The sequence below is a fragment of the Miniopterus natalensis genome, chromosome 11 (assembly GCF_054644295.1).
Source record: "Miniopterus natalensis isolate mMinNat1 chromosome 11, mMinNat1.hap1, whole genome shotgun sequence".
NCBI lineage: Eukaryota > Metazoa > Chordata > Mammalia > Chiroptera > Miniopteridae > Miniopterus > Miniopterus natalensis.
Window position 1 is genome coordinate 54,142,202 of NC_142091.1, and position 9,483 is coordinate 54,151,684.

The following is a 9,483-nucleotide window of genomic DNA, read 5'->3' on the forward strand; positions in this document are numbered from 1 at the left end:
GGATTTACTGTGTCAGTCCCTGGGCATACACTGGTAAGAAGGTAAATCTAGTCTCCACAGTCCTGGACCTTGAAGTCCACTCTCTGCCCTGAGGTGTTTGCAGCACACCCAGCTGCCCAAGTCAGGCCACACGTGACCAAGAGAAGAGGCTCTTGGACATGGCACCCTTGCTAACCCTCCTGAGAAAGGATTTTCCTTAATCCCCCAAGCTCCCAAAGCTGGGCTGCTATCAAGGTGCTCCCCATGTCATTTTTAAAAATAGTTTTAGGTGATGAAGCTTTTCTCAGCCTCAGACATCCCCATGCTGCAGAGCCTAGGCCTTGGGGGAAGGTCAGAATCAACTTTCTCCAGGATCTGAATCTGCAGGAGGGGAGGTGGATGGGCTGAACCCTTTAAGCACATTTTCCATCCGGATCTGCAGATTGCTTTCTGTTTCCCCCCTGGGTTTCTAACGACCTATACACTTTCTCTTTCCACTTCCCCCCCTTCATGTACATGCTGCCTCCCTCAGCTTTAACAACAAATAGTGGCTACTGAGATGCCATCCTTACTATAGTGATACAATTACCAGGGTGAGCTTTTGGTTTTTTCTTTTCTCTCCATTCTCATGAAAAACATCAAACCTGAATTGTTGCTCTGGGGCTGTCAAACCAGTTACTGATGTAGGTTGATCTACACTATTCAGTTCCTTAGAATGCTCAAACTTATTTATGCTCCCCAACTCCACCCCCCCCCCATACAACCAGGCACCTAAAAATTGCATAATCTGGATATATTACCCTGTCTCTTATCCAAATCCAGCAGCTCTTATCGAATGAAACCCTCCCCGGCTTTCAGCAAGAGCAAGCAGAATGTCTAGTTTTGTTAAGTCACGTTTGAGGGCCTGTTTTGTTGCTTTGCTCCTTATGCAGTAGAGGAAGGTCCCCGCACCTGAGCGAGTTTGCAGCCTCTGCCCTGATGCGTCACAGCGCTGCCAATAAAGAGGATTGAAAGGACCCTCGGCCACCAGTCTCCTTGGTCTCTGCTAGAAGCTTAGAGATGCACTTTTTGGCTCAATTGCTGTTTTTCTTTCCCTTTCTTGGTTTTATTTAGTTTCTGTTTTTCATTATTTCTTTGTTTAGTTGCTATTTACCTTTGATTTTATTTTAAAAGAGGAAGTGAATGAGGGATCCAACAATAATAATAGGAGCTATTCATGTAGGGTATATGAAATACCAGGCACCGTTCCCAGGGATATTTATATATTTTTATATATATTTATTTATTTTTTATTTTTTATATTTATATTTTTATTTAATCTTCAAAATAACCCTTTGTGTTAGGTACTATTATTAACTCCATTGTATAAATGAGGGCACTCACCCGCTGGAAAGTTAAGTACCTTATTCAAGATCACACAGCTAATGGAGTAAATTTAGAATGTTGTACAAGCCTCTGTCCCCAGACCTTGTACTTTTCATTACTGCCTCTAAATAGCTGTGTGACTTTGGTAAGTCAATTTCCCTGAGGCTCAGATTTTTTCATCTGCAATGTGGCACTCTAATACCAAATTGGTAGCTGGTTTTGCAATGAAAGTAACGTATCAAGTAGTTAGCTCAGCACCCTGCCCGTTAATAAGAGTTTAACCAATGTGACTTCCCCTTCCCCTTTCCCATAATGCTAAGTAAATAAAGGCATTAGCCCTTCAATTATAACTTCAATGTCAAATTCATCACAATGGGCCATTTTGGAAACTTTCTTGAGATATTTATATTCTTATAAAAAATTACTCAGGTTGGTTACTTCAATTATTTTCCCAATTGTATTGTATAAATTTTATGTGTCACAGAACAATAGACACCATAGGATGTTGTATGTAAAATATAATATATGTAATTCTAAAAATATAAGATACTATATATACTGTGTAGTAAGAAGATAAAGGCAGGGATTGGAAGGACACATACAAGTGTTCATAGTGATCGCATCTGGAGAGGAAGAAAGACAATGAACTTGGGAAAAGCATTAAAGACATTTCAAAATTATTATTTATTTAATTTTGAAAAGATATGAAGCAAATATGAGAAAACGTCAATATTGATTTATTCTAAGAATTCATACATGGCTTTTTATTATATTTTTCATGGTACTTTTCTCTATTGTAAAGTGCAAAAGCAAGCAAACCAGATAAAATATTTTCCCCAGAAAACACAAGTCTTATTTCTCTCCAGTCTTTTTTTTTTTTTTTTTAATATTTGGGCTGCCGATGAAGATATTGTCATGATCTGCAAGTGTATTTGACAGTTTTCAGAAGCTATATAATTTATTGCAACCGCTTTGGGAGAATGTTTTTATTTTATAAAGTCAAGGCAAAGGTAGACATTTTCGCATTTATGAAGGGGTTTATGAATCCAAATGAAGTTCTTCTGCACAAAGCCAACAAAAGTCTGCATAAGAATAAATGTCACAGCTGAAAGCCATCTTTCTGACAGGTCTTGTCGGAGTCTATTGGACTGTTTCTCAAAGATTTAAAAGAGGGGGTACTAGGGGACTTGTCTCTGTCCGTGAATGCAGGGTGGGAATTAATATGTCATCTAAAGGAATATTAACTCTCTCAACTCCAGGTGCACTGGGATAGCAGAAAAAGCAGAATTGTTTAGGTTCAAGCCCTAAATCAGCCAGTGCTCTTTATATAATCCAAGGCAAGTCACATTAGGTCTCTGGGCTTCAGCTTCCCCAGCTGGAAAATAAAGGGATTGGTTAGCCTTGATCGTTTCTAAAGATCCTCCCAATTCTGAAGCTCTGAAATTTTCTGACTTCATTCTTGCTGACAAATGGCTGAATTCTTCAAGTCAACTCGAAGAAGTATTCTAATTGTTCTCAGAATTCCACTAAATATAAGACTAAATGTTTACTTTCTGCCTACATTCCTATTGGCTTTTTTAAAAAAAATCAGCCACCCATCTCAATAGCCAGCAGTATGGGTAAAGTTGGAGGCTCCTTTCAACCTAGCGGCCTCCTTTCTGTGATGCTCCTTTCCTCCTGACTCATAGGGAACACCTTGCACGTTCTTACAGAACTTGGGATTTGAGGACATGGAATCCTTCATTAACTAAACTCCCTGCAATGAGCTGAAGTCCTTGTGTGTGAAAAACACAAGTCTAAGTTTTAATAACAGGGTACACTCAACTTTAACTGGTTTAATGGGATATATTATAGAGTCCTGGCATTAAAAAGGCTGGAAGGACATGCTCAAAACCCTTCATTTTATAGATGGGGAAGCTGCAGCTAGGAAAGTGAAGTAGCTGGTTAAAGTCTACCCAACTAGTTAGTAGCAGAGGGATAGTGTGAAATTACTTCTTGGGATTCACAACAATGCTTTTGAGATAATTAAGAACCACTCCTTCATTAAGCGAGAGAGTTTGTCAAGCCATAAGTATTTATTAAGAATGTTTTATGTGGCAGGTACTAGGAATGCCATGGGGAAAAAGACTAAATGGATCCTACCTTCATAGAACTCTGAGTACAGCAGGAGTGACAGTAAAAAAATGAACAGAAAAATCAATTACAGTTGTGATAGATGCTTTGAAAGAGAAGTATAGGTGCTTTGAGAATTTCAAATGCAGAACCTGACCTAGTCTCTGGGTTGAGGAAATTCCTCAGGAATGTGACATATAATGTGAGACCTCAAAGGTGAGTGTGAGCTAACCTGGCAGAGCATGACAAGGGAAAGTTTCAGAAAGAGAAAATGGTATTTGCCAAGAGTCCAAGGTAGAAAGAACTTGGTAAGTATTTTAGCATTATCATTACCCAAATGTTAGTGGGTGTACATATAGAAAAAGTGGGATTTATTTATTATGTGGAAATGCTAATTAGCTAAGTTTAAATCTACCATACAATTACATCTTTCCAAGAGCTACAATGTTAGCCCATCATTACATCATTCAACACCGATTAAACTATGTGCTGGCCTGTTAACTGTACTATGGAGATACGAAAATAAATTAGGCACTGTCTTTGCTCTTAAGAAACTTATGGCTTTGAAGAAATATGGCTATGAATAAAAATAGGTACAGAATGTCATCAGAGCAAATAAAAGAGAAATTCTCTCATTTGAGCAGCAAATTCCGTACCTCAACATATCGTCATACTCATTCCTTTTGTAAGTACACCATGTTAGAGTTTTCAGAACACTTTTACATGTGATTTATAACAATTTGCAATTAAGCATTTATTTGTTTTTGCCTTTAAAATATTTTTTCTTCAATTAATCCATAAGTACAATGGGCATGTCTTTTGTTTTTCATACTATATCCACAGCTAACCATAGATTAAAACTCAACAAATAATGACTGGAAGAATGCATGGCCATATTTGATATGCAAGCAAAATGATATTATTATTCTTATTAAATGAATTTTTCTTTTCAGAAGAAAAGTCAGAGAAATAGAGAGAGAAGACACTGAATTAGACTTTGAAAGTGAAATAGATGTTTGTCCACCTTATAAATAGAAGAAAGGAATAGAGGCAGAGGCTACATCATTAGCAGATTATGGAGTTGTAGTTATCATGGTGCGTTTGGAGGCATGAGCAGGTGGTATGGTGGACTATCAAGTGTGCTTAGGAGTGTATATGAGGCTGGATGGGACAATTAAACTCATTGTGCAGTGCCTTAAATGCCAGACTAAAGTGTTCAGATGCTATCTTATAATCAAAGAAATTTTTAGTGGTGCCTGAGATGATCTGATCTGTCTTGCAAAATGTTGCAAGGGGTGGGAAGAGACTGGAAACAGGTTTTGTACAAGAGTGCCATGGATGACTTGGGTGGCAGGGGGAGGTGGTTGCCCTGGGGACCCTGGTGCTTTCTAGATGTCAAGACAGGAGCTTGGCATATTCCTTTCTTCCATATCTACCTACTCCCAACTCAAACCCAAGGGCAGATGTGGATAATCAAAATACATTCCCAGATACATGATTCATGCTTTCTGCCCCTTGCATAATCATTCCAAGGCAGAATGATCCACTTGTCTCTGGCTTCCAAAACTATAGAGAAAGACCCACACACAATATTTATGAGATAACACTTTCTCTTCTTTTTCAAAATCCTGTCTGAAATTCAAGGTTAGACACAAGGAGGAGACAAAGTGTCTCAGTTTTTTATTTTGTTCTTTCTCCTATCTAGGGACATATTTATTCCAGAGGTATCCCCAACAAAGTTAGACTCTTTCCTCAAGGATATCAATGCACTCAACCCAGGGAACAATAGACTCGTCTTAATGGTACATTCAGCTTAAGCTTTTACCATATCCCTACCGTGTCTTGTGCTTTTTTTCATTGTATTTCTTTCTCCTTTCTTGACAGACATGATTCTTTATGAAGTGTCTGGAAACATAAATAAAAACTTGAGCTATCACTGGAGGGCTGTCGCTGTGAAAATCTCACTTCTTCGTCGGAAATGGTGGACACTAAAGTTGCCTGTAGTAAGGGTTTATTTTTAAAAACATAGAGAGGACTGAGTGATCAAAAACATCTCCCTCACTAGGGTTTGCCAAGTGCAATGAGATCAGCATTGGATTTGGCTTTACTTCCCACTTCTAACCACTTATGAGCAAACCACTTCATTTCTTGGGCTAAGTATCCTCATCTGCAAAACAGGCATAACAGTGCATAGTTCTGCGAATTGTGGCAAACATCAAGGGGATGACTTGATTTGCAAGCCCTGTAAATCTTTATATGATGCCAAACAAGTGAAGAGATTTTCAGTTCACCCATTTGGGTGAAGGTAGTAGCTCTCTGCAAGAGGTTCCCAGTGCAAGGGAAATATTTCACTATAAACATATTAGACTATCAGTAACTGTGATCTATGACAGGTTTGCTACATGCCCCCATACATCTTCCCTTATTTGATCCTCACTCTAGTTCTGTGACATAGAATGGAGAAGGGCCCTTATTCCCGTTTTTTTTAATAAAAAAAAGAAAATTGAGACGTAGTGATGGTCTTTGATTTGTACAGTTTGGGGCTAGAACCCAGGACTGGTGCTAATTCAGATACACTGCTTTTGGATGGAACAGACCCAAGGGAAATTAATCCCAAGATGGGCAGTCAATGGAAAGAGCTGCTCTTCAGGAAGGGTGGGTTCAGCGGGGCACCCCTTGGGTGGATGTGGACAGGAGCAGCCACATGACTTCATGGAAGCCCTGGTTGGGGTGAAGAGAAAGGGAGCACTGAGAAGGAAGGGGGTGGGTCTGGAGGGCTGGGCTGTCACTTTTCTCTGCTCACTGTCAGCAAGTTACTTTTATTTCCATGCATCCCTTATTTATTACTGTATTTTTCTTTGTGCTCCCCAGCAAACTCACTGAAGGCAGGAACCAAGCCCTATTTATCTTCATATGTTCCCACAGAACCCAAACAATGCTTCTCATGTAATAAATACAAAACCAAGTGGAGGGAAATTCAGAACACCTCTGTATTAGTTTCCTAGGACTGTTGTAATCAAGTATTATAAACTGGGTGGCTTAGAACAGAAGTGTGTTGTCTCACCGCTGTGGAGGTCAGAAGTCTGAAATCAGGGTGTGGACTGGGTCATGTTCTTGTTGAAGGCTCTCAGGAATGATCTGTTCCAGGCCTGTCTCCCAGGCTTGGGTAGTTCCTTGGCTTTTGGAGGCACAACTTCAGTCTCCACATGGCATTCTTCTCTGTGTGCATGTCTGTCTCTGTATATGGCGTTCTTTCTATAAAGATACCAGTCATATTGGGTTAGGGACTATGCAAGTATGACCTCATCTTAACTAATTACATCTGCAAGGAACCTATTTCCAAATAAGGCCACATTCTGAAGAACTGGGGGTTAGAACTTCAATATATAAATTTGGGGGGGGGGCACAAAATTCAACCCATAACAACCTCCCCCAGGTCTTAAGATAACCTACCAGGCTGTCAGCATTTAACAGCTTGTGCGATTAGTGACTAGAAAGCAACTATTCATAATCTCTCAATTTCTTCCCTTCACTATGGGTAATAAGACTCTTGCAAAATGTTGTCACACTAAGCTTACTGTGGACATTGGTTTTCCAGCCCACCACTAACACAGCCATAAATGGGAGAATGAATAAACATTCTGGACAGCAGGGAAGACATCACAGAAATGCTGCGGGGCCATCCTGCTGACAAGGAGTCGGTCTGACAAGACACACTGTTGATCTCCTCAAGAATCAGATGGCAGAAGTCCTAAATCAAAGGGCAAGAAATAAAATGAGCACTGGAGACAAGGGCTTAAGGCAAGTGTACTTGGCTGTGTGGCTGGTATCCCAAATCATTCACGAGTCTGATTGCTTCCACTTGGCGGTTCGTGTCTTAGTCTATGCTTAACATCACTCAGAAAAATCAGTTAAGCAATTCAGTATAATGGTAACTCAGTCACTGCAGGAAATAGAGCTATTATTTAGAGTAAGTATTTATTTAAGAATGGACAGTGGTGTATATCTCCATGTGAGATCTTCAAGGTATATGAAGCTGAAAAGTTACCTGAAAGTCAATAACACAGAACCCCTCTAAGCCATTCTGCTTCTAAAGTCTGCTCCTGACTCGACGCCCAACCTTTATTTAGGGGAGCTTCCCTTGGGCTCTCATATCCATCTGAGTCACTGACTGGGCTTCTGCTGTATTTGGTGCCAGAGAGCTGATCTACCCAATGCTGCTAGAAGTTCCAACACGAACTCTTCCTGCTCTCACCATGTTGGCCTGAGTGGGTATTGCTCCCGCATGGCCTTAGCTTCTGCATATGGCCTGCTCTTGGCCAATGAATCTCAATGAGACAGATGAGATTTGAAAGGGACACCTTTCATTTGGTTGCCTGGTGTCAGGGTACACTGTTTGGCATGCAAAGTTCTGCCTGGGTGTCAGCCCTAATGGCTCCCTCAGCTTGTCCCTTTTTTCCAGTTACCACTCTAATCTTTCCTTTACTAACTCACAGCACAGCTCAAGACAAACTGAAGATTCTGCAAAGGTTTATCAAAGAAAGGATCCAAGACTATAGAAGGGTTCAACATGGGGTTTTTAAACTGGTCACTATTGGGATTAGAAACTCAAAGGCTTATTAAGAGCATGCATATTATGCAAACGACGGAGGAAGGCTAGTGGGGATGTGGTGACAAGGAAAACACACCCAGTCTAAAAGGGGCAGCAGCCCCTCAGCTCCAGTTGACTAGCTATGTGGAAATAATGCCACTTTTCTTCAAGGGAAGTTGAAAATCCAGGTATTTCTGTGACATCTCACAACTGTGTGTGTGTTTTTTTCTTGTCAGCAAATATAATGGCAACTTAACCATGTGAGCTAAACAAGATCTCTCTAGGCCAATTTGACCCTCAGGCTCACACTTGGCAATCTGTCTGTGGGCTGGCAGTTCTAGGGACTATTTGACTTGAGAATTCCTCAGGCATCTCTCATAGGATGTCCCACATTCTCTACAGGTCTGATTTCCTGGCAAGATCTAGGGATAACTTCCTGCCTTGCAGAGATCCCCTTTTCCCCCTTAACCTGCAGCTATGCTCAAAAACACCTACCTACCTCAGAGGCCCGGCCTGAGAGAGAAGTTCAGAGAAAGAACACTTCCCTCTTCATCCAAGTTTAAAGCCTGTGTTCTGTTCATTCAACAAATACTGACAGTGTGACCACACACAAGCGGGTACTTTCCAAAGAATATGTATACACATCATGGAGTTTATTACATATCCAGGAGACATATTTTAAAAAGTAAATAGATAAAAAAGGTAAAACTGAAACTCATAGATATGGACAACAGTAGTGTGGTTACCAGTGGGAAGGTGGGGTAGTAAAGGGTAAAGGGGGCCAAATATATGGTGACAGGAGATGATTTGACTTTGGATGGTGGGCACACAATGCAATATACTGATCATTTATTATAGAACTGTACACTTGAAACCTATATAATCTTATTAACCAATGTCACACCAATAAATGTAATAAAAAATAAAATAAAAAACAACTTTTATTTTTTAATAAAAATTAATAAAATGAAGAAAAGTGTACAAAAAGAAAGAAAATTTCAGAATGATACGTGTTAGGGCAGAAATAAAAGAGGGTAATGAGACAGAGAAGAACGGTGGAGGGTGGGGTTCTCCCTTAGGTCGGGTTATCAAGAAAGCCTCTCTGAGGAGGAATCTTAGGTAGGGTTTCTTAGAAGCAGAGCCTGAGATGGGGATTCCTGAGTGATTTATTGAAAGTATGCTCTCATGTGAAGGGGAAATAGGGGCAAAAAGAGGACAGGGAAAGAAAGTGAAACAGGGATGCGGCCTCTCTGAGTTCCTTAAGCCTGGCCCCACCAAGAGCTCTAGAACGTTAATTACACCACACAATTGGTATCATCTAATAGCAAGAGGCCTGGCCCTTTGTCCCCTCCATCAGTCAGTCAGACAGTGGCTTCAGCCCATCCGATGGTGGGGAGAGCACAGCCTCATAGGCTAGAGGGCAACTCTTAGTAAAA